The sequence below is a fragment of the Xenopus laevis genome, chromosome 1S, assembly GCF_017654675.1.
Source record: "Xenopus laevis strain J_2021 chromosome 1S, Xenopus_laevis_v10.1, whole genome shotgun sequence".
NCBI lineage: Eukaryota > Metazoa > Chordata > Amphibia > Anura > Pipidae > Xenopus > Xenopus laevis.
Genome location: NC_054372.1, coordinates 64,069,379 through 64,093,226, shown reverse-complemented (window position 1 = coordinate 64,093,226; position 23,848 = coordinate 64,069,379). Strand labels below are relative to the sequence as shown.

Genomic DNA, 23,848 nt, shown 5'->3' with positions numbered 1-23,848 from the left:
TTCTGGCTAGCAGAGGGGCACGGCAGGTAGATAGTCTTTTGGGCCGAAGGTCACGGTACAAATGGAGCAGGCAACAGAATCGTCAGACAGGCAGGGTCGAGGCAGGCAGATATCAAGAATCGTCAGGCAGGCAAGGGTCAAACCGGGTAATCAAACAGATGGGGTCAGGCAGAAAGAGTAGTCGAGATGCAGGCAAAGGTCAGGATTCGGATATCAGAATAGTCAGGAACAGGCAGGAATCAAAACCGGAATAACAGATACAAATTTCACAGGAACAGACAGCACAAGGCTTCAGGAACCACCAGAATCAAGATTCTATCACGGGCACTGGCTGGGAGTAAGAACGGGCCTTAAATACCTCCAAATTTCGCGCCAAAACGTGCCCAATGCGCACTGGCGTAATCGCGCCAGCGCGCCTGTACCTTTAAGAGGCGCGCAGGCGCGCCGTGCGCGCCCTAGAGAACCAAGATGGCGCCGGCGCTGGAGGCCGGAACAGGAGCGCAGCGGCGTGGCGGCCGTCCACACCACCGCACCACTAGACCACCAGGTAATTTTATTACAACATGACTGCACCGACACCAGTGCATTTAGAAGTTTGCATCACAGTTACAGAATTGAGCATTGTCCTTGTTTGCTTTTAAATTGATGGACTTTAAGTTCAAATCCCTTGTCCCTTTGAATGAAATATTGAATTAAATATTGACCCTTTGCTTATTTGATTAGATGTTACTTAGACAAATGATAGTTTGCTTTCTGCTCAGTATATAGTGAGTCAGTCCCTAAGCTCAGTTAACTGACAGTAGCCAAGAACAGACTGAGCATGAGCTCGGCTTATTTTATTATGGGTATATACAGAGACATGGACCTTCATATCTGTAGGGCTTTGGTGGCTCTGGGCTGTTACAAATGCCCAAAACAACAAGATGAAACATGTTTAGTCTTGTTTGTTGACTGCTCTTTAATTTTTTTTAGATTTTCCTTTTAGTTACCCTTATATCATATTATATATATATATATATATATATATATATATATATATATATATATATATATATATATATATATATATATATATATATATATATATATATATATACATATATACACATACACATTGATTAAATAAATGAATTAAGAAATGCTTTTATTTGATTCCAGTTATATTGTTATTCACAGAGCTGCAGTATCAAAAGCCTCTGATGTACTCACCTCTAATTACAGTAATTCATAATTTTAGAGCCTATTTGACAACTGTAATATTTATTTCATTAGTGTTCGAAAGAGACTTTACATATATCTCTAACTATGTACATTCTGTATATATACTGTACATTGATACATTATTTCAACTTTATTGAAAAATGAGAGTTTAAAATTGCCTGAACTTTGTTACAGTTGGAGTACTTTAAGTTTAGGGAAAATAAAAAAAGAACATTCCAAAGTAATACTGCTCTCTAGCTGCTAAACTAAATTAACCTCAGAGAAGTGGAGGTAACATTGAAATGCCCTGCAGAGAATGAAATATTTTCATTTGAAATTGAAAAGATTTTGTAATTACTATAAATGGAAAACTGTAGCTATGCAAAACACAGAGCAATAGGAGCACAAATGCTTTATTGATGGGAATGCATAAATTAAAAATACATGCTGTTTATTTACAGGAGCTCTCATAAACTCTCGTTAAGCTGTTAATTAATTTTATTTAGTTGCATTAATTAGAAAGATTAGTGTAAGACTTATGTACACTTTACTTCAATGTGTACTATGGGATCTTATGCTCCCAAAGTGATATGATACATATTTGCTCATCACGGAGATTTCCATGGATAGAAACATCTTTAATATTTTATATGCTTTAATATGCTAAACAAAATGTTGAATGCAATATGTTTTCTTATTAATGTTTAAAGACTACAGGGTTTGCTTTTGAAGGTCACATTGGGCACAAAATACTAATGGCAAATAAAAGCTTGAAGAGTCTTTTTTCAGTAAATTCTAACATTTATAGAGTACATTTCACAATTAAATAATTATATAGCTTTCTCTTTGTGCAGCGGGGACCACTTTATCACCCCTCTACCTTTTTAACTTAATTGAATGTGTTAACTTTTGTGCCTGGTTGCATGCTGTGTGAAATGTGTAAAGGTGTGCTGCACCTGTCTCTGATGAGTTGTGTCTATTTCTATTGTTTTGCTATACAAAAAGTAAATTCTCTAACATAATAAAATTTAGTGTAAAGGTGATCTACCTTTTTACTTTTAACTTCACTTTTACTTTCTTAGCTTTTAAAGTCAATACTTTCTAGGTGCATATTTAGTTTTCAAGTACAACAAATAGATTTAATGCTTCAGCGATATGGAGTGTTTTCAATAATAGTTTTACAGTGTTTAACTAAAGACCATTTTTAGTTGTACTCAGGCTCAAGATAAATGGGGGGTTTACAAAAGTGGAGGAAGCATTTTTTGGAATAAAAGTGCTGTTAAAAGTGGTGTAAGTACAATCTCCATATACAGGGTCGGACTGGTCTATATACATTTTACTGTATATAGAAAAGTAGTTTATTGCCAACAAAAAATAGGTGAAAAAACATGTTTTTACCTCTCATTTTCATTATTTTGCTATTTTTTACTTAGTTAATGAGGTAGTATTAGCATTTTGAGAGAATATATATATATATATATATATATATATATATATATTATTTATTTTTTTTTTTTTTTATTCAAAGTTGAAGCAAAGCAAACTTTTGTTTTTGTACCAGTAGACAGTTCACTCCCTATCATGCTCAGAACTACAGAGCTGCTCAGTAGTGTTGGCTCCAATTTAAGCTTTGCCACTTATGTTTCCATCATTCATCCTGGTGAGTAGTGGCACTAAACCAGGACCTAGGGCTTCTATATATGTTCCTAGTTGAGATACATGATAGGTATGGAAGTCACATGATAGTGGTGTGGCTCTAAAGTTCTGGATCTGCACTGGGCCACTGTTACGTTGGCAAAGCATTTGTTCCCAAAATTGGACTATAAAAGAGGCAGGGAATCTATTCTCCAAAAAGCACAATCATTAGTACCAGGCTGAGGTATAGCTGAGAGTCACCAGATTGCAGACTGAGAGTTGAAGACAGATTCAGGAAAAATTGGTAAAATGTTGTTTGAAAAGCTGTGGGAACAACAACATAACAACAGAAGTGGAAATGCAACAAATCAATCTCCCCTTTTATTTTCTCTAAATATCACCATTTTTTGTGAATTCCCCCTTTAATGTAATTTGCAGAACTCCATTATTGATAAAAAATTACAACTCCCACCTGCCTTATAGTCAGAAGGTGTACTTCCACAGCTGAAAGCACAACTTTCCCTTGTTTGTTATAGTTCTACAGGAGCAGTGACCAGCTCCATGTTGTAGCTCCCACCCCCTCCAACTATAGTCAGGTGATCCCACTGGTGTCTAATAAAAGGGCAGCCAAGTTTGGGAGTTTTACTTTGAAAGCAGCTAGTAAGTTGCAGGTAAAACGTATTCGTCCCTTTTATAAAATGTATAATGAAACCATAGAATTCTTAATGAATCAAATGAAAATTGAGCATAGGACTGGCCAGATATGGGATGACTTTGACGTAGTTGGCCAGCTTAAATATATTGCAATATATGGACAAACAATCCCTGTTTTGTTTAAAGGGTAAGGCATTTTTCAGTAGCAGTATGCACAAAATGTCTCTGTCTTAAATATATTGATAATGGGTTGAGTGCAGAGGAATCTTGTATTTGTCTATATATATATATATATATATATATATATATATATATATATATATATATATATATATATATATATATATATATAAAGTTTTGCCTTACTACTATACCTCTACTCAATACCTCTACTCAACTCTACTACATTGAAGTTCTGATTTGTGAGATGCCACAGTTTGGCAATTTAAGAGACAGGTTAAGCTAATGCGCCCTATCATCCAAGTATAGGAGAAGGAAGAGGAACTCCAGCAGTATTACTGCAGACAACTTTTTATTCCAGGCAGTGGTAAACACAACATATTTAGGGTTCAATACCCTTTCAATAGTGATGAGTGAATATGTCCTATTTTCCTTTGCCAAAGAAATTTGCAAAGCACATTAGGTTTTTTTTGCTGCAGTTTTTTTCCCATAAAATACATTGAAGTCAATGGGCATTTTTTTGGGGGTGCTTTTTGCAGCCTTTTTTTCACTCAAACTGCATTGAAGTTAATGGCAATCTTTTTTTTTCATGTAAAATGCATTCAAGCATAACCTCACTCTAAAAACAAAGCCTGTAGCATGTAAAAAATGGGGTTGAAATAGAAAACATTATTGGAGAGACAGGGCGAATAAGGTACTCAGATATCAGAAATACCTGCAGGACTATTCAACTATGCTGCTACTGAGATTTGTGCAGTTTCCTAGCAAAGCTTGAGAGATACACCAAGAAATCCAGTTAAAAAATATAACAGGATTTGCATCTGTACTTCCCTTTGCTTTGAAATTGTATTCCGCTGAGCTCCAAAGTGACTACTTTTAATCAAAGGCCCTCTATGATAATACGTACTGTAAATAAACAAGGGATACCATGCAACACTAAGAAATACTGTATGTATATGTGTATTTGCATTAGTCCCATATTTACACATTATGTAATAGACTTACTATCTAGTCTCATATTATGTTACTTTACTGCTATTTTAAATGAGTATATTGATAATCAGATCCTTTGTTAAATGTATTTTCTTTTCCTGCCAGCCTGAAAATAATTCCATTACCTCTACAATTGGTTTGATAAAAATTAAACATGCTAACCTCTGACATTTTTAGAATTTGGTATGGAATTAGCATAAGACATAAAGTGTTAAGATCATAAATGCAGTCCATAATCCTTGTATTCCTACATGGTGCATGATTATCTATCCTCCTAAACACATATTGAAAAAATGCAAAATTAAAAGTAAATGTCAGAGTATAGATCATGGCAAAGTGATCACAGCAATATAAAGGCAAAATTAACACAACTGGAGTTTCTCTAATCCACAATGAAAAAAGCAGAGAAAGCAAAATGATCTGATTGTCAGTATGGTTAGCTATAAAGATATGAAAATGTAGGGATCTGGTAAAGTAGCCACCCTAATAAATTGACATAATAAGTTGACAGGCACATCCTCAGTGTTTTAGACGCCTAAATGGTTCCTAATGGGGGACCTGTTTCATTGTTTTGCCTTAAGCTAAGCCCCTGGTGTTCTCACAATGTACAGTAGATGGCACTGTGCTGTAGTTTAAAGGTCCAGGTAACCATGTGCGCTGGGTCCATTTTGCTTTAGCCCTTACCTGATGAATCAGGAAGGGAATGGGTAGTGGAACCTAACTATATTGGCCCTAGCAAGAGATAAGGGAAACTCTGTTATAGATCACTCTAGGAGTGATAGACAGGTTATTTAGTTGAGCAGTTCAAGGCTCTGACGAGGAGAGTCAGAGGGATTAAGATCCCAGGTACTGCCCAGAAGTAGGGACTGAGTGTGTAGACTTAGCGATGTAGAGATTCCCCTGGGTTCCACTTAGAGAAAAAGCTGAAGGCTGAAAGATCTCATCCGAAGCACAAATATATATATATATATGCATAGGCTCTTAGTATAGAGGGTGCCCCTCAATTTACTATAGGGCTAAAAATATATAAACTTATTACAATTTGAGTGTATTTCACACAAATTTTTTTAAAAAAACCTTTCACTTTAAAATGCTCTGTATTTATTCTATTTGCCTGTATTAAAATCTTGTTTATTATACACATGAAATTATGTCAGGAGCCATTTCTATTTTAAAAATATCTGCTGGATACATGAAGAAATTAAACAAAGACGTAAGTATTGGGCTTATGACTTTATATAAAGGTATACAGTAGCTGTTCCTAGAAGTAAAATGTTTCCCCACAAAAGTTACCCCACACACCCTATATGTACTAGATGTCTGATACTGTCTACAAACTCTACTCAGACATCTGTTTTGAAGAAGAAATGTGTCTGCCCTACTTCTCATCAACAAGTACCTGCCTTTTTGTGAGTCCATAAACAGGCACATTACCCAGACTTGACAATATGTTGGAACCTAATCACAAGTTTGAATTATTATTTAAGATCTCCTTTGTAAATACTTTAGCAGTACATAAAAGTTTGTTTTTAACAACTTCATGTTGTTTCTTGCTAAAAAGCAAGCTTGACGTTTGTTTTAAAATGAATTGTTTGTATGCCCTACAGCATGATATCTATACCTCTTTGAAATCCTCTGAAACCCTGAGATATGTGCTTTCCTTATACTGTTGAAAAGGGGTCAAAAGCATTTTAAAATCGTGGTTCTCAGCTGCAGGCCTTAGTTCTCTCCAACTCCACGTCTTTTAAGGATATCATCATAGCAGCAGAGATGGATCAAGGTTGAATGAGTGTGAAATTGGCACCTGTGATATGTTAGAATATCCAAAATAGAATAGAATAACCATGCAATGTTCATAAGTCCTATGAATTGGGGTTGGGGCCTTATACTGTATTTACAGCGTAATTTTTACATTGTTGTGATTGTGATATTCTTTTGTTGTGATTGTGATCCAACTCTCTACCCCAATTAATAACAAAGTATAGATTTTCTATTTTGCGATTCAATAATAAGAGATAATAAAAAAAAGTCCCTTGATTCTCTTATCCTGATTAATTTCCAAAATGCTTTTTAAAGGGCATGTAAAGGCAAAAAAATAAAATCCCAATCTCCAATATACTTTAGTTAAAAAATATGTACAGTGTTCATAAGAAACCTGACTCTATGCTCTGAAATTCTTCCTTCATTTACTGCAGTGGCCAAATTTGAAAGCATAAATCATTTATTTGATTAGGCTTATGATGCAGTAAGTTTACATGCTTATGTTTAGTATACAAAATACAGCATTTTTAGCCTTATTCTATTTTAGACTTTACTTGGCCTTTATTTCCCCAAATCCTTAATAATAAACATCATACATACATATAAATTATATACTTCCCATACCATAAAATTAAAGTGGTGTGGATAGCCCCCCCCCCCCGCGTTACAGAGATAAACAACAATCAGCAACTTATTCAATTATAGTAACTGTAGGGATGATCACATTTTTTAGTCTAATACAAATTTATAATTTTCAAAAATTGGTGCTAGAATTTTGCCATGCATTTTGTTTTGCCTGAAAAAAAACATCCATCGGCCCCCAATGCATTTGTTGATATCTTTGCAAGAATTGTTCACTTTTGCAAATTTCAATTTCACACAAAAAATTTTATGGTGATGCAAAATAGAGTTGTTTCACTCATCCCTAATTAACAGCAACCACTTAAACATGTCAAAAATGGGAGACCATCATATATTTGGCAGGAGATATTTCTATGGGTTTTGCTGGTAATCTTCACCAAAAACTCAATATCATTCAAATACTGTATAACATATAGTGATGTAGCGAACGTCGGAAAAAAAGTTCGCGAACATATTCGCGAACTTGCGTCAAAAATGCGAACGGTTCGCGAACGTCGCGAACCCCATAGACTTCAATGGGAAGGCGAATTTTAAAAGCTAGAAAAGACATTTCTGGCCAGAAAACTGATTTTAAAGTTGTTTAAAGGGTGCAACGACCTGGACAGTGCCATGCCAGAGGGGGATCAAGGGCAAAAATGTTTCTAAAAAATCCATTGTTGACACAGCGCTGCGTTTTGTGCTGTAAAGGGCAGAAATCACACTACATTTCTAAACCTGTGTAATAAAATGCTTTAAAACGTCCGGCGTCTACATGCCAATCAAGTCGTGTAAAGGTTACAGCCTGTTCACACGCAAAGACGAAACGCGGTGCTTACTGCAACGCAAAAAGACGCAAAGAGCTTTAATGAATGATACCGTCAAGTGAGCAAATAATAGTTTTTAATTACTAGTTGCTTGTCACCTCCAGGATGTTCGTCCTGTTGGTGGCAATATTTCTGTAGTGGTGTGTTTAGCAGTCACCGTGCTTGTGCGCACGTGCACGGTCAGGCAGAGGTAATTCAATGTACAGTGAAGCGAACCAAAAAACACTGATTCTGCAGTGTGGGCCCATAATTCTGCAGTGTGGGTGACCATAAAAGATGCGATTTTGCCACTGTTGCAGAACCCTGAAAAATTAGGCATGTGTACTTTCCTGAAAAATTATGTTTTTTTTGTCGCAGCCACTGAACCAGAAGTCCAGAAACAATATGCCATATAAATGCTGAAAATATTAATTTTTTTTGTGGCAGCCACTGCAGCACAGAGGCCAGAAAAAATATGCCATATAAATGCAAACAATATTAATTTTTTTTTGTCGCAGCCACTGCAGCACAGAGGCCAGAAAAAATATGCCATATAAATGCAAACAATATTAATTTTTTTTTGTCGCAGCCACTGCAGCACAGAGGCCAGAAAAAATATGCCATATAAATGCTGAAAATATTCTGTTTTTTTTGGTCGCAGCCACTGAAGCACAGAGGCCAGAAAAAATATGCCATATAAATGCTGAAAATATTCATTTTTTTGTCACAGCCACTGAAGCACAGAGGCCAGAAAAAATATGCCATATAAATGCTGAAAATATTCTGTTTTTTTTGGTCGCAGCCACTGAAGCACAGAGGCCAGAAAAACTCAGGATTTACCTGGATTCAAATTAAACCAGTAGGGTTTGCACCCTAGTTTGTAACGGTGGTGGAGGGAGGAGGACGCTAAAGGACAGCTGTATGTGGAGTCATGAGGCGTGCAGAGAAGGACAGCTGCATGGGGAGTCAGAATCAGAAACTCAGAACAAGTCTTCCGGCGTGCAGTAACCCTCCGAGATCCACCCCTCATTCATTTTAATAAAGGTCAGGTAATCCACACTTTTGTGACCTAGGCGAGTTCTCTTCTCAGTTACAATCCCTCCTACTGCACTGAAGGTCCTTTCTGAGAGGACACTTGAGGCGGGGCAAGACAAGAGGTTCATGGCAAATTGTGACAGCTCTGGCCACAGATCAAGCCTGCGCACCCAGTAGTCCAGGGGTTCATCGCTCCTCAGAGTGTCGATATCTGCAGTTAATGCCAGGTAGTCCGCTACCTGCCGGTCGAGGCGTTCTTTGAGGGTGGATTCAGAAGGGTTCTGCCGCTGCCTTGGACAAAAAAACATTTGCATGTTTGACGTTACAGAGTGGCCAAAGTGCTTTGTCCTTGCAGGTGCGCTCGTGGCAGGATTACTGGCACCTCTGCCCCTGGAATGTTGATGAGTTCCTGAAGTGACATCACCCTTAAAAGCATTGTACAACATGTTTTGCAGGCTGGTTTGTAAATGCAGCATCCTTTCAGACTTGTGGTATGTTGGTAACATTTCTGCCACTTTATGCTTGTACCGAGGGTCTAGTAGAGTCGCGACCCAGTACAGGTCCTTCTCCTTAAGCCTCTTGATACGGGGGTCCTTCAACAGGCATGACAGCATGAAAGACCCCATTCTCACAAGGTTGGATGCAGAGGTATCCATCTCTGCTTCCTCGTTATCAAGGACTGCATCATCCACGGTCTCCTCCCCCCAGCCACGTACAAGACCAGGGGTCCCCAAAAGGTCACCACTAGAACCCTGGGAAGCCTGCTCCTGTTGGTCCTCCTCCTCCACAAAGCCACCTTCCTCCTCTGACTCCACTTCTGACACCTCTCCCTGCGTTGCAGCAGGTGCCTGGGTTCGTTCTGGTGATTCCGACCAGAAATCGTGCGCTTCCTGCTCCTCGTCACGCTGGTCTACAGCCTCATCTGTCACTCGTCGCACGGCACGCTCCAGGAAGAAAGCAAAGGGTATTAGGTCGCTGATGGTGCCTTCGGTGCGACTGACCATATTTGTAACCTCTTCAAAAGGGCGCATGAGCCTGCAGGCATCGCGCATAAGCACCCAGTAACGGGGGAAAAAAATCCCCAGCTCTGCAGATCCAGTCCTACCACCCAGTTCAAACAGGTATTCGTTGACGGCTCTTTGTTGTTGCAGCAGACGTTCCAACATGAGGAGCGTTGAATTCCAGCGAGTCTGGCTGTCGCAAATCAAACGCCTGACTGGCATGTTGTACCGCTGCTGAATGTCAGCAAGGCGTGCCATGGCTGTATAGGAACGTCTGAAATGGGCCGACACCTTCCTGGACTGCCTGAGAACGTCCTGGAATCCTGGGTACTTTGAGACAAAACGTTGTACTATTAAATTCAGAACATGTGCCATGCAGGGCACATGTGTTAAATTGCCCAGTCTCAGTGCTGCCAACAGATTGCTTCCATTGTCACACACCACTTTTCCGATCTTCAGTTGGTGTGGGGTCAGCCACCGATCGGCCTGTGACTGCAGAGATGACAGGAGTACAGATCCGGTATGGTTTTTGCTTTCCAGGCACGTCATCCCCAAGACAGCATGACAACGGCGTACCTGGCACGTCGAATAGCCTAGGGGGAGCTGGGGGTGCACAGGTGTGGAGGAGGAGGACCCAGCAGCAGAGGACGAAGAAGAGGAAGAAGACGAGGTAGAGAGCGAAGGAGGAGTAGAGGTGGTGGCAGAACCGCGTGCAATCCGTGGCGGTGACACCAACTCCACTGTCGTTGTTGAGCCACACATTTCCTGCTTCCCAGCCATGACCAAGTTCACCCAGTGGGCAGTGTAGGTGACATACCTGCCCTGACCATGCTTGGAGGACCATGCGTCAGTAGTCATATGGACCTTTGGCCCAACACTAAGTGACAGAGATGCAGTGACTTGGCTCTGCACATGGTGGTACAGGTGTGGTATTCCCTTTTTTGAAAAAAAATTGCGGCTGGGTACCTTCCACTGCGGTGTCCCAATTGCTACAAATTTGCGGAAGGCCTCAGAGTCCACCAGCTGGTATGGTAAAAGCTGGCGGGCTAAGAGTGCAGACAAGCCAGCTGTCAGACGCCGGGCAAGGGGGTGACTCGCAGACATTGGCTTCTTACGCTCAAACATGGCCCTCACAGAAACTTGGCTGGGGGCAGATGACTGGGAATGGGAACTGGTGGTCAAGGTGGAAGGCGGAGTGGAGGGTGGTTCAGACGGGTCAAGGACAGCAGAGGTAGAGCAGTAAGATGCTGGACCAGAAGGAGGGTGGCTTTTAGTTTGCCTGTTGCCTTTGAGGTGTTGCTCCCAAAGTGCTTTGTGCTTGCCGGTCATGTGCCTTCGCATAGAAGTTGTACCTATGTGGCTGTTGGGCTTCCCAAGACTCAGTTTCTGACTGCACTCATTGCAAATTACAACGCTTTTGTCAGAGGCACACACATTAAAAAAATCCCACACTGCTGACCTTTTTGAAGCTGGCAATCTGGCGGTAACAGTAGAAGTTGGCGGCGTTGGTGGCAATGGCGGGTGCGTTGGCCGGCTGACCACAGGTGCCGATACATGTTGTTGCCCTACTGTTCCCTGCGAGCTGTCCTCCCTGCTTCTTCTAAGTCTTATTCTCCTCCTGCCTCTCTGACTCTCCGTCTCTCCATCTGAACTATCCTCCTCTTGCTCTCTTCTACTGGGCACCCACAAAACATCAATCTCCTCATCATCATTCTCCTCAGATGCATCAATTTCTTCTAACAGCTCACAGAAGGAAGCAGCAGCGGGGACCTCCTCGTCATCACTCATTATGTCCATCTCTGTTGTGTTCTCTGCCAGAATTAAATCTGGTGTAACGTCCTCATCTCCTTCATCTTCTTCTGCCAATAATGGTTGCGCATCACTCAGTTCAAGAAACTCATGTGAAAATAACTCCTCTGACTCCAGTGAAGAAGGGGCGCCGGTGGTGGAGGAAGTGTTACGTGGGGTGGCCATAGCAGTGGAGGATGAGGATGTTGTGGTAAAGTTAGAAACGGTAGAGGATGGGGTGTGCTGTGTAAGCCAGTCAACTACCTCTTCAGCATTTTGGGAGTTCAGGGTCATTGCCTTTTTAAAACTGGGCAATTTCCTAGGGCCACAGGATAGCATAGCAGCACGGCCCCTAGTGCCTCTGCGTGGCGGCCTGCCTTTGCCAGGCATTATTTTTAAAACAAAAACAACAACAACTCAGGTGGTGTTTCTGGAGACGGTATTATTATTGATATTTAGACAGAATGTGAACAAGCTCACACAGCTAAGTGGCAGTGGTTTGAAAATGAAGAACACACTGGGCAAATAATGCCTACAAGGTCAACGTATACACTACAGCAGTGGTGGATACGGAATATATTATTGCTGCTTGAAAAACGTCACTCAGGTGGTGTTTCTGGAGACGGTATTATTATTGATATTTAGACAGAATGTGAAAAAGCTCACACAGCTAAGTGGCAGTGGTTTGAAAATGAAGAACACACTGGGCAAATAATGCCTGCAAGGTCAACGTATACACTACAGCAGTGGTGGATACGGAATATATTATTGCTGCTTGAAAAACGTCACTCAGGTGGTGTTTCTGGAGACGGTATTATTATTGATATTTAGACAGAATGTGAACAAGCTCACACAGCTAGATGGCAGTGGTTTGAAAATGAAGAACACACTGGGCAAATAATGCCTGCAAGGTCAACGTATACACTACAGCAGTGGTGGATACGGAATATATTATTGCTGCTTGAAAAACGTCACTCAGGTGGTGTTTCTGGAGACGGTATTATTATTGATATTTAGACAGAATGTGAACAAGCTCACACAGCTAGATGGCAGTGGTTTGAAAATGAAGAACACACTGGGCAAATAATGCCTACAAGGTCAACGTATACACTACAGCAGTGGTGGATACGGAATATATTATTGCTGCTTGAAAAACGTCACCCAGGTGGTGTTTCTGGAGACGGTATTATTATTGATATTTAGACAGAATGTGAAAAAGCTCACACAGCTAAGTGGCAGTGGTTTGAAAATGAAGAACACACTGGGCAAATAATGCCTGCAAGGTCAACGTATACACTACAGCAGTGGTGGATACGGAATATATTATTGCTGCTTGAAAAACGTCACTCAGGTGGTGTTTCTGGAGACGGTATTATTATTGATATTTAGACAGAATGTGAAAAAGCTCACACAGCTAAGTGGCAGTGGTTTGAAAATGAAGAACACACTGGGCAAATAATGCCTGCAAGGTCAACGTATACACTACAGCAGTGGTGGATACGGAATATATTATTGCTGCTTGAAAAACGTCACTCAGGTGGTGTTTCTGGAGACGGTATTATTATTGATATTTAGACAGAATGTGAACAAGCTCACACAGCTAGATGGCAGTGGTTTGAAAATGAAGAACACACTGGGCAAATAATGCCTACAAGGTCAACGTATACACTACAGCAGTGGTGGATACGGAATATATTATTGCTGCTTGAAAAACGTCACTCAGGTGGTGTTTCTGGAGACGGTATTATTATTGATATTTAGACAGAATGTGAAAAAGCTCACACAGCTAAGTGGCAGTGGTTTGAAAATGAAGAACACACTGGGCAAATAATGCCTGCAAGGTCAACGTATACACTACAGCAGTGGTGGATACGGAATATATTATTGCTGCTTGAAAAACGTCACTCAGGTGGTGTTTCTGGAGACGGTATTATTATTGATATTTAGACAGAATGTGAACAAGCTCACACAGCTAGATGGCAGTGGTTTGAAAATGAAGAACACACTGGGCAAATAATGCCTGCAAGGTCAACGTATACACTACAGCAGTGGTGGATACGGAATATATTATTGCTGCTTGAAAAACGTCACTCAGGTGGTGTTTCTGGAGACGGTATTATTATTGATATTTAGACAGAATGTGAACAAGCTCACACAGCTAGATGGCCACTGGGCAAATAATGCCTGCAAGTGCACTACTATTGGTGCACTACTATGAAGAACAGCAAACAGCACTGGACACCTTAAAGAACAGTAAGATAAGTAAAATAAAAAAAAAAATTATATGTATATTAAAAAAAAAAAATTTTCTCGGGTTGGTGCTGCTGAACTACTAGGAGCAGCACAGTAGCACACCAGTCCCACTCCCCAACACTGCTAGACTAATAGCACTTGGCTGTTAAAGTAGCAAAGTAAAACAACAAAAAAGAAAATAAAAGCAGTCCTTACAAGGACTATTGGGTTATTACAGCAGTCAGCAGATGAGATCAGAAGAGATCAGTGCCCACAGCAGGCAGCTACATACAGAGCACTGCAGTAGAAGGTAGATTACTAGCCAGCAAAGCTACCCTAAAATGTCCCTCAAATCCCTGCAGACTTCTGTCCCTCCAATACAGAGCAGTATCAAGTAGATTACTAGCCAGCAAACTTACTATCAACTGTCCCTCAAAGAAATCAGTGAAATCAGTAACAGCTCTCTCCCTACACTAGCTCTTGCAAGCACACACAGGCAGAATGAAAAAACGCTGCAGGGCTTCAGTTTATATATGGAAGGGGAGTGGTCCAGGGGGTGTGGGGGTGGTCCAGGAGGGAGAGCTTCCTGATTGGCTGCCATGTATCTGCTGGTCTGGGGTGAGAGGTCAAAAAAAAGCGCCAGGTAAGGCGAACCCAAAATGGCGAACGTCGCGCGACGTTCGCGAACATTCGGCGAGCGCGAACAGCCGATGTTCGTGCGAACAAGTTCGCCGGCGAACAGTCCGCGACATCCCTAATAACATACTCCATTGGGGCTCTTACAAACAAGCGTTTTTGCCTGCGCTCCCCTGCATTCTGGTTTCATGTGTTCAGCCACAGGGGAGCGCAGGAGTAGTTGCACTGAATTCTTTTCAATGGGGCTGTACTCACACAGATGCATGTAAGCGCCGAACGCTGAAAAACATGCTGCGTCCCGACCTGCGTTCGGCTCTTACATGCGTCTGTGTGAGTACAGCCCCGTTGAAAAGAATTCGGTGTGTCTACTGCTGCACTCCCCTGCGGCTGAACGCATGAAACCGGAACGCATGAAACCGGAACGCAGGAGAGCGCAGGTAAAAACGCTCATCTGTAAGAGCCCTTACTTTGTATTTCCAAGTATCATGATGCATTATTGGCATATATAAATAGTAATACATGTATCGAATATCTATTTTTAATAGAATTTAATATTTGAAACTGTTCAACTTAAGTTCACCATAAGTTTGGAATAACACTGTGATAGCCCCATCACAGGGTTAAAATGCAAAAACCTTACATTGAGGTGTAATATTTATTATTTAGAACTTGGGGAATTACTATGACAGTTCTGTTTCTATTGCAGTGAAAGGATCACATGTCGGTAGCCTGACATTGGGTACATAGGGAGTTAATATTTAATATATAAATAAATGGAAAGAACCTCCCTCTGTCACCTTTCCGAATGAAGTAGCCACAGCACATTTTATATGGTATTTTAACCACCACTGGTTATCCTTAATAGATGCAGCAGTCAAATCACATATCTCCCATGTGCTGTAGCCCTTAGTGAAATGGCAGATAGGTTGCTGGTTGCCCGCAGGAAATAATCCTCCTAACAGGCAACAAAGCACCCAAAATACCATTAAATTACTACATGTGATAAGTGAATGTAAGGCAGTATGGTCATCTTAGCCCATTGTTAGGACTGCAGTGTGAGGTTGCTGGCAAGGTATGAGTTAAGGTTCTCTTTTCTTAGCATGAGTTAACAAGCTCAGGAGAGTATCCTATCAGCAGGGAACAAAGGTTTTTTTAATCTCAGGGAGCACACCCCATTGTCAGTTCAATTTGGTTCCCTGTGTGTTGTGCTGGAATCTTCATGTGTTCCTAAATGCTAGTTTAATCTTTACTCAGTGAATCATTGCTGTGTGTTCCTTTGAACTGCTTAGAACTGCACTTTCTCTGGGGCAATACAAACCCTTCACCTGGAGGAAGTTTCCTGGCCCGATTGGGATCACTCAGAGTCACAGTAAAAAGTATTTAAACGCACTGTGTCTCCAGGTAAAAGCAGTTCATTTATTGTAGCCTGACTCGGGCAGTTTAACCTACCTTGAGTTACAGCTTCAGTGCTCTCCTGTCTAACACTGCCAAGTAGGCTGAATGTGCTGGGGGAAAAGAAAACTGCAGGACTGAGTCCTTTAAAATTGTTGCTAACAAGTAACCTTTTGTGTGGTACTGTGGCAATACTTATCTGAGTAAATACAGCCACTGTTAGGCCCAGTTATTACATTTTAATTCTAATTGTTTTGGTTTTTTGATTATATACTAATCATCCTTATATTGTGACATTTATATTATACATATTCAGTATCTTGTGAGTGGGTCCCTAAGCTCAGTAAGTTACAGCAGTACAGAGCATGTGCAGTGGATCAGTAGAAAAGAAGATGGGGAGCTACTGGGGCATCTTTGAGGTCCAGATCTTCCCTGTACAGAATCCCAAAACATAATGTACAACATTTCCAACCTACTTCTTAAGCTTTAGTAATCCTTTGAGTGGGTGGTATGGCAAACAAAAGACCTGAGCTCTTTTGATACCATGGGATAAATTTTACCAACTCTCTATTGAACTTCCCCTTTAGTCACCCAGTCATCAATAGTTGCCTTATTAGAACTGGGTCTATTGAAAATGAAACTTTCATTAGTTGTTCCTGAGCTAAGCTCAGCAGCTAGCCAGGAGTCCTGTAATGGGTACCCCACAGATAGATGCTGATAGGGAATACTTCACATGGTTAGACTTATTCTGTCCAAGGTTATATTACTAGTCGGGTGGTTCAAGTGCTTTAATGACAATTCACTATTGTGGCTATGGGCCCTATATTCTAGTTTGTTTGTAGAATTGTCATTACACTTGCAGCATGTTTTTATTGCTGCCTCTTATTTGGATAAGCCTTATTTAAGATGTTTCCTATTTAGAGTTTTGTGTTCTTGCTCAGTCTGTGCTACTTGTCCCACTTACCCTATTTTGTTTTTGTGATAGGTAGTTTGGGTATGTATTTGGAAGGGAGAATAAAAAAAGCTGTATGTGATTAGCCTCAAGAAAAACCATATGAGCAGTTTACACAGGAGCACAAGCACTGCTTGAGCAGGGCTGCTAAACTTGAGTGATTCTGTTCATACTTACATACCATTATATTTTCAACATTCCCATTTTTAATGCAGTGAAATATAATAGTTGCTCTAAATTAATAACTGTCAAAGAACAACCTGTTTTCAAACTTTACCAACAGGATATTTATTATAAAATGTAAAAAAAAAAAATCACATGGGGACCTAGAGAAAAGCAATTTAAGCAATCTAATATAATAACGTATGGAAATATTGTGTCATTGGAAAACTATGCACCAAATCCGGCACGCTATCTATAATCCTTGAGATAATGTTCCCAAGTCCTGAGTACAGCTACACGCGCTTTGAAATGTCAATTGATAAAACATCATATTAAATTATACTAAACAGGCTATGGTATAAGACATGGTTGCCATCTGGTCAATCAACTATTCTAATTTAAGCTATTTATGATTGCCAACTTCTAATGAGAGGGACAAATATAATACAGTTAACATCTGTTTCTACATTAGCCAAGGAAGGTCGGCCTATACTGCTCTATCCAATCAACATATTTGAATTCCACAGTTGTTGAGTAAAATTCATTTCAGATGACATCAAGGAGGGCAGTGGGGGCTTGGAGTTGTTCAAATAAATTGAGTCCACCTGCACTAGGCAATCAGCTAAATGATAGTATGACTGACTGAATAGATAAAAAAAGCTAGTTTTAGGAAAATTATCTGTGCAATTACTAAGAAAAAGGATAAACTTGTAAAATAAAGCTCAGATAAAGACATCTTTTCAGTAGAAAAATAGGATTGATATTGACTTATTTTAGCATATGCACACAAATACACAAACTTGTCATGTCTAGTTAGGGTAAGGGCGCACGGGCAGATTCGTAGAGATTAGTCACCCCGGCGACAAATCGCCTCTTCTCCAGGGCGACAATATCCCTGATCTGCCTTCCACTACCTTCCCGCTGGCTGTAATGAAAAATCACCAGCGTGATGACACTCGCGGCTCTTCGTTTTCCTCACGAGGAAACTTCGGGGCGACTTCAGAAAACGAAGCGCCGCGAATGCAGCTGGTGATTTTTCATTATAGCCGGCGAGAAGGTAGGGAAAGGCAGTTCGGGGAGACAATCTCCCCGAAGAAGAGGCAATTAGTTGCCGAGCTACTAAATCTCCCCAAATCTGCCAGTGTGTCCTTAAGCATGCTTAAATGTGATGATTTAAATTACCTTCAACAGATATGCCTTTATATCTCTAGCTTCAATTGGGCTTGTGTGTGTAATATAGATACATATGAGGCCAAGTGGCAATCCTGAAACACAGTTTATGTGAACAATTCTCCATGTTTTTTGCACTTTACTTCAAAAAACTGATACAGCTCTCTCCCTTTGTCACTGGGAGCTTGTAATTTCAGTAGCCAGGCAGATTTTCAGTGGAAAATGTGTGCTTTATTTTTAAGCAAATGCAGAAAACAATGTATTTGCAAAGGTGCAGTACACACTTTCACCAACAGTAACCCTGCAAGTACACACCTGAAGCTCCAGAACTGCCTCTTACAAAGGCGTAACACAAAATGCCAAATTAATTCAGTCTGCAACCTTTTTTAGCCTCCAAACTGCTCTATGCTGCTATCAGGTGATCAGCATCTAGCCTATAAATATTCATTAAGAGAAGCTGCCAACCCCTTTATGCAGTGACTTCTCTGAGTGCTCTATAAAACTTTGTACAATCAAATGTTACTTATAAAAACAAGGTTTTCCATGCACACCCTTTTGTATTCCCATGTAGCAAACACAGCTTCCAATATGCAATTGTTTTTAGCACCATTCACATGCTTCAAACAAGGTAGGCTTCAGTTTGTTATCCAAAACTAATACTGCTGCAAAGGTTCCTCTTACAACAGATAACAAGCTAAATACATAGATTATACACATAGCTATATACATAGATTACAACAACAAAAAACTAAGTTCACTCCATCTCAGCCTCTTTCAAGGTAGGTGCAGTTGACACCACTTTAATTAAAGATTACTCTTTGAAGGTAAGGACAGAGTTGCCTTGTGCCCACCTCCTACCATCTATATTATCTGGAGCCCAACCAGACCCCAGAGGCAAGTGCTCTTTGAATGATCATTAAAGGGCCTACTTACTAAAGGCAGAATTTAAGTTTTAGAGGTTTTTTGAAACTCCGATTCATCTTTTTTTTTGTAACTTGAGTTTTATTTGATTTTGTCATATATGTTTCCAGACATTGCATATTTTCTCTGACAGAGCGATGTGTCGGCTTGAGCTGTACAGTCGAGTTCTACCCAAAATCCCAGGCTGGTCAGTCTCTTGAGGATCTCTGACTTGAAGAGACACACAGAGAGGGTCTTGGATCTTGACATTAAGGATCCTATGTGCCTGAACACTCATGGAAGGTCTGAAATTTCCATTTACTAACACTTACATTTTATTCCAGGAATCTCCAATAATTTTTGATTTTCATATGTTTCTAAAAAGCTCTAAAAATGTGAGATCCCGTGTCAAAACCATGAATGCCTAATGACTCATTTCACCAAGTAAAAGTTGTCGAGGTGCTGTAGAAGTTTAAGTACTGATTGTATTGGCCAATTTTTTAAACCAATCAGAATTGTAGTGGTTTTCATATTTTTCTTCGCTATGAATTGTCTGAAAAACTCAAATTTTTTAAAGTATTCATATTTTTTTGCATAGTTCAATGTTTTTTTTTTTTGTTCATATTTTTTATAATCAGAACTTTTAATAAATTTAATGACAATCGTGGTTTTATAGTTTGCGTGTTTAGCTTTCGGTTTCAAAAACCTAAGATTCTACCTTTAATAAATAAGCCTCCACATGTCTGCAACAATTTGTTCAATTTCAAGATTTATGCCAAAGGTTGAAGCCAGAGACATTTTTACATGCAAAATGTCAAGGGAATAAATCCGAATGTAACAATTTTTGGTTGCTGGAAATAAATTTACATTGGCAGCCCTTGGCACCTCAAGTGTGCCATATCCTTATTTCTTGTAGCCTTGGCATTACTGTGATTCTCAAGGCAAATCTTTTAATAAAACAGAGTTTGGCTTTCAGCATCTACAGGAAGCTTATAAATGAAAGGCATACCTGAGATTTCATTTTTGACAGAAGATATGCTGTTATTTTCTAAATTTATTAGAGCCCTTGCTGGAAATGTTTAATATTTTACCTTTGGCTGCTTTATTTCTATTTTCACACACAAAAAAAGAGTATGAAGGCTGTTCACCTCTGAGAAATGTTTTCATCAAAGCATATGTAATTAACTCATTCAGATAAACTGGAATCATAGTTTGTATAAGAGGGTGAGAACACGTTAAATACAACTCATTGACATAAATGTACAAAAGCAATGATTGACACTGCCCAAGAATAAAGTTTCCTATTTGTGTATTTTAATATTGCAAAAAAATGAAAAATTTAAGGGAATACTGAATTCAAACACAAGTTCTATATATTTTTTACAACACATTACGTACATGAGAACTGGGTTCTATATTGCTGAGTCAAAGAGCTGCAAGGGGTTTGAACTTATTTGTGCATGTCCAATTCTTTCTTTTCTGTATCCTTCAGATTTCACACGTAGTATATTGCAAAATAAAACCAGGAGGATGCTTCCCTATCACCTAGACTGATTCCAAGCTGAAACATCACTTATGAGAATATCCATGCCATTTACATTTCAAAAATGTTTTAATACTCTGATAGAAAACCTGTGTGCAAATTGGAAATGTGTACGTATGTATGTGTGCTTTAGAACAGCATTGACGTATATGATGCAATTTTAGGACCCTAGATAGAGACGTTCCTGTATTTGTAAGATCTGCCATCCCAGCGGAACTGTTTAGCCAGTTTGCATAAAAAGTATTATTTGCATTGCTTCAATTAGTGCATGAACGGGAATATAACAACTAAATGAGATATTCACTCGTCTCATGTCACTGTGAAGTATTAGCAGTCTGATCTCCCACTTTCCAAATTGACTGTCACCTAGTTAAGTATGGTGCCGCTCTTGATATACTCATGTATTGCTGCATTACAGAACTTAGTATAAATTTGTGCCAATCTTGCTGCAGAGTACCTTAGCCTATGTTTGGCTGTGCAATTGCTTCTATGTTTTCTGCTTATTGACCAAGCTCGCCCAACTCTTGTTCACTCCTTTTAATTGCTCTCCTGCTAATTTTGTTCTGTCAATTTTCTTTCTTTTTTTGTTTTACTTTCTCTATTCTCATGTCCTATCCCTAGGCTTTCTTTATCTGTTTCCTATGATTCATGTACTAAAATAAACCTGAGAATAAAGATCTTGTCTTTGTGATGTTAAATATCAGAAAGGTTGTTTTATGGCTTCATTTTTGCTTACAAGTCAATTCTAAGAATTCAGTCTGCCATTAGCAGCTTTTAGGTCGGTCCTGAACTGTGTCATTCACTGCTGTTTTGACACGTTAATGCATTAATGTGTAAGCGGAAATAATTTCATCAAAGTACTATAACAGTAATTACTGGGACTTTTACACGAGACACTAAAAGTTGAAAGGTGACAAAGAAATGTAAATACTGAAATATTCCCTCCATACCTATTCCCCATTGGCAGTTCATAATTAACAAAGACTGAAACATACAGATAATGATTGTCTACCATGAATCATGTCAGATCCCCCAACAAAGAACAGATATAACAGTTTCTTAATATAAAAGTTTTATAAGAAAAAGAAATGTCTTTGCAATAAAATGATACAAATCTTTGTTATTAGTGTAATGTGTAAGAGTGTCAGTAATAATTTCCAAATGTAATGACTAATCATTAAATACACCTTCACTGGTAGATCTGCACAGGGCATGTTTACACCCAGTGAGACTGTCCAATTACCAGCACATAATGGCATCAATATCATGTGCATTCATGTACTCAGAGTAGTGACTAGTAGGCTAGTGAGGACATAAACAGATATACATGTGCAAATGTATGTAGGCAACACTAATAAATGGGTTAAGCCCCCTATCTAAAAGTGAGTGTGACTCCTGTTTCTAGCATTTTGTGCTATGAGGTTGTATTGAAAACTGAAGTACAAATGAAAAAAAAATATAAATATAAATGACTGCAAATTAAATTGCTTATTTTCTACCGATGGACAATGAAACACAGTTCTCAGCAAGGCAGCACGGTCTTTAAAAAATTAAATTATACTTTTTCCATCTGCTGAATTGTAGGTATATGGTTTATAATTTCTCTTTAGTTTCATAAAAAATGCCCATTTTATGTTCCCAGCATGGCAAACATAGCATTTAAAAATAAAAGTGTTTTGTGCAAGTTTGTTCCTCAAGACAAGTGGGTACAAAGGGTAAATTGAGGTCACAATTTGATTCCATGATGTGCATCATATTTTTCATGATTTCTGAGTTGTTTTGGAAAATAGTTTTTCTCAAAATGCATACTAATACCGTCAAACTTGTACTAGCATCTACTCTACAGATACAGTAAGTAATCTCAAGAACTTTTGAGAGCCCTGAATTAATTTAATTGCTTTTGTGATGATGTCCTATGAATTTGTGGAAATCATGGAAAGAGAGCAGCACATACACCATATTGTTTTGCAGGTGGGGAACTTGCCCCTTTTATTTTAACCACCCGATGCACGGGTGGTTAAAATAAAAGGTACAAGAAAAGAACACACTGGCACACGAGGCTTGTATCTGCAGGGCGAACCCTTGCAAAACTTTTTACTGCGGTGGTGCAACGTTTCAGGGCTCCGCCCCTTTGTCAAGCATGCTACATACAGGTGCAAATGAACATTATAAAGGCAAACCAATTAGTGCATCATTATGCAAAATAAGTGAAAAACCAATTTCCATATAACAACATTTTTCAGTTTAAAATTACCATATTATCAAATATACGTGGAATACTTTAATATCAGAGAAAAAATTATTAAAAAATACTTTAGTGCTTTTTCAATTATTACATAGGTGCCAGATAAAAACACAGTACTTTTAAGTCCATGTAATTAACACAAAATAGCAAATTCAAAGTCCCAGTGTTGAACACTTCTATTGCAACAATTGTTGCTATTGACCTAAAAAGAAGATAAAAGTTACAAAAATCTATACAAAGATAAAAGGTTAAAAGATAATCTTACCCTACACAGCAAAGGAGCAAAATTACAGATACCTGTCCCCAGGGCCGCCATCAGGGGGGGACAGGGGGGACAAGCGTACCGGGCCCGGGCATGAAGGGGGGCCCGGCAGCGCTGCATTTTTTTGAAGATCCGGGCCCCCCTTACGAGCGCCCGAGCCGTACGGTCTTGCCTCTTCAGTGCCGAATGCGGAAGTGCCGAAAAGCCGAAGCCGATGCGACGAAAAGACCCGAAGTCACGGAAAAAGCCGAAGTCCCGAAGTCACGAAGCGCCGAAAAGACCCGAAGTCACGAAAACAGCCGAAGTCCTGAAGCAGCGCAAAGACCCGAAGTCACGAAAACAGCCGAAGCCGAAGTCCTGAAGCGGTGAAAAGACCCGAAGTCACGAAAGGAGGCGAAGTTGAAGTACTGAAGCCATGAGTTCAATTCTACTGAACACCAGTTTGTGTTTTTTTTTTTTTAATCCCCTGGCCACCAATGTATTATTTTAATATTCTATAGGCCCCTGCCACCAATCTTTTTTTTAAAACTTTTGTTTTTGGGGCCCCAATTTTTTTTTTAACTCGTAAGGGGCCCCTTGCCACCATTGTTTTTTTTTGGGTTTTTTTTTTTAAAAAAAAATTAATTTTCTTTTTGGTGGCCCCAAATTTTTTTAACTTGTAAGGGGGCCCCTGCCACCAGTTT

The 23,848-nt window shown here is 39.6% G+C and overlaps 1 long non-coding RNA gene across 1 annotated transcript; it reads left to right on the top strand.

Moving 5' to 3' along the window:
* The first annotated feature begins 15,731 nt into the window (after window positions 1-15,731).
* Window positions 15,732-21,358, top strand: LOC108706744. The gene is made up of 3 exons (XR_001934137.2): window positions 15,732-15,940; window positions 19,270-19,418; window positions 20,608-21,358. It is a non-coding gene; the product is annotated as an uncharacterized LOC108706744 (long non-coding RNA).
* Window positions 21,359-23,848: the final 2,490 nt, after the last annotated feature.